General features: G+C 46.3%; 1 non-coding gene across 1 annotated transcript; it reads left to right on the top strand.

Annotated features, from left to right (window-relative positions):
* The first annotated feature begins 260 nt into the window (after nt 1–260).
* TRNAT-UGU (transfer RNA threonine (anticodon UGU)) lies at nt 261–333 on the top strand. The gene has a single exon. It is a non-coding gene; the product is annotated as a tRNA-Thr (tRNA).
* Nucleotides 334–2,693: the final 2,360 nt, after the last annotated feature.

Below are 2,693 nucleotides of genomic sequence, written 5' to 3'. Positions count from 1 at the left end.
GCCTCCCGTCACCCTCGGGTAACGCCGAGGGCGGGGGGGCGCGGGAGCTGGATTCCCTCCCCCGCCAAGGGCAGCTTTTCCCCGGAGGACCTCAGAGGCTCAGCTCAGGCCTGGGGGTGTTGCAGGTGCGGCGCCCACAGACGGCTCCAAGGGGCTGCCCCGGGCCAAACCCCGGCGGAGGGCAGGGACCCCGCAGCACCGCGGGGGGAGGCTGCCTCGCATAGGGACATGAGTTGTCAGCAGAAAAACTCCAGCCGTGTGGCTCCATAGCTCAGTGGTTAGAGCACTGGTCTTGTAAACCAGGGGTCGCGAGTTCGATCCTCGCTGGGGCCTCTAGAGGTTTTCGTGCTACTATTTTACTTAATTGTTGTTTCTCCCCTAACCGACCTGGGGGGTTCCGGGAAAAGCGAGCGGCGGGGGTCGCCTTTTGCACGGCGCCTACAGAGGGCGGCGGTGGGAGACGACCGAAACGTCGGAGCTCCAAACTGACGACGTGGGCTCGGCTGCCTCCGGGGATAGGAGCGCAAGGGCGGTCCCAGCTCCGCTTCTCAAATCAATCATTTCCTGGATCTGAACACCGGAGTTGTTACGGCGCCGGATTGTTCTACGCGGGGTTGTCCATCGCGTAGAATCTGGAGTCGCAGGATGGTTCCTGCCCGTGGCTCGGCTCTAACGCGCAGTTTTGGGGGGGTTTGCTTGGCTTCTAGTGCTTTGATTGTGTTGGTGTTTCAGAGTTGCTGGACATTTCCAGCCCTTACTGGACCCTATGAAAGCTGCAGGTGAGCCTTACCTTGAAAAAATATTCATAGTATAATTTAGACTGGAAGGGACTTTAAAGATCATCACATTCCAAGCCCATGCCATGGCCAGGGACACCTTCCACTAGACCACGTTGCTCAGAGCCCCATCCAACCTGGCTTTGAACACTTCCATGGATGGGACATCCACAACTTCTCCGGGCAACCTTTGCCAGTGCCTCACTGCCCTCACAGTGAAGATTTTCTTCCTAATATTTAATCTAAACCTCCCCTCTGTCAGTTTGAAGCCTTTTGCCCTTGTCCTGTCACTACCTGCCCTTGTAAAAAGTCCGTCTCCAGCTTTCTTGTGGGCCTCCTTCAGGGACTACAAGGCTGCTATAAGATTTCCCTGGAGCCTTCTCTTTTCCAGGCTGAACAACCAAGATTCTCTCATAGTAGAAGTGCTCCAGCCCTCTGAGCATCTTAGTTGTCCTCCTTCAAAATATAAAATCTAATTACATTGTCTGAAAGACAACTATTCTTGAAACACACTTTTCCCTGCATTTCAGCTAAATGACAAAAAAAAATAAATAAAGGTGGGGTAACTGACATGTCTATTCTATATTCTTCAATAGAAGATTAAAGTCCTGAAATTTAGAGTCAGATTTATTAAACAGTCATACACATCCAAATCTTACCAGAATGTCCACCACAGGCTCTCATAACCACTTATGTCAGAAAAGGACATCACAGCAGGATTTGGAAGCTGGTGCTGTTAAAGTTTAATGTTCAATAGAACATATGTAGAGACTGCTAACACTGCCATTAATAGGGACACACCTGGGAGCACGGCATAACAAGTCAGCCAAAATCTCTTTCATTTGGTCACTATTCAACACTTTTGTTTCACCATTTTATAAGCTACTTGCTTTTTCTGGGACATCACTGAGCTTCAAAAGCTATTTTGCTTGTCTTCTTCACTTTTACCTTAGGTAGGGCTGCTTTCTTTGGAAGAACCTCCTTGATTCTGGCTAGGTGGGAGCTCTTCTCTTTTGGCAAAGGTGGTGCTGGTGCAGTTCTGGAGTTGTGTCCAGTCTTCTTTCCCTTGTGAGGTTTAGCCTCAGCTTTGATTCTCTGTCTCTACCAGATGGAGCTGGTTTTCCTGTTGATGCTTTTACTTTGGTGGATGTGGTCTTTTTGCTTTCTTATAAGAAACTCTTGGGGTGGCTGCAGTGAGGGTAGAAGGTTTTTTTGAAGGCATGGTTCTTGAAGGTTCATTTAGCAGCTCAAGGACAGTCTCTGAGTAAAGTAATTAACATGGTTTAGCCTTCCTGCTTTAAGGCAAAAGGCTTATTCAGAGATATGATTGAGAGAAACACTTACTAGACCTATAGTCAAGAAAAAGAGCTGAAATTATGCAAGAAGAAATGCATACTATAAACCTCTCTTCTTCCATCAAAAGACCCTTGTTTTTCTTGGAAATAAAATTATTGATTTTAGAAATTATGAATGTGTTATTTAAGGAAAATTACTTCCAGACAGAATGTAATAAAATCTTGCACACTTCTCTAGTAGACTTAACAATATTAATTGTTCAAAATACACTAATATCTGGAAATCCCTGACAAAATAATATCAACTTGCTAAACATTGGTTTCTACTCAGGATGTAACTCCTGCCCCAGCTGCATGGGACTTAAAGAAAGAACGCAGCTTGGAAAAAGGAAGATTGAAAACTTAGGGGAAAAAAAATAATCAGGGACTGGGGTTAAGCAAAGGCACAGCATCAAGTAGACAGCAGAACCTGTGTTTGATTATCACATAAATGTGATAACCAACCTTCGGGATTGCTCCTGCTCAGTAGTTGTTAAGACTCCTGAAGGTTTCAATCACATGCCTGTAAGTTTGCGTATATGTTTTGTTTGTCATTAAAATCAAAGCCTGACAACTTACTTGC

The sequence above is a fragment of the Agelaius tricolor genome, unplaced genomic scaffold (assembly GCF_023055355.1).
Source record: "Agelaius tricolor isolate 1412-34295 unplaced genomic scaffold, bAgeTri1.0.p SCAF_1, whole genome shotgun sequence".
NCBI lineage: Eukaryota > Metazoa > Chordata > Aves > Passeriformes > Icteridae > Agelaius > Agelaius tricolor.
The sequence above is the reverse complement of the archived record's forward strand: the minus strand, read 5'-3'. Positions and strand labels throughout refer to the sequence as shown.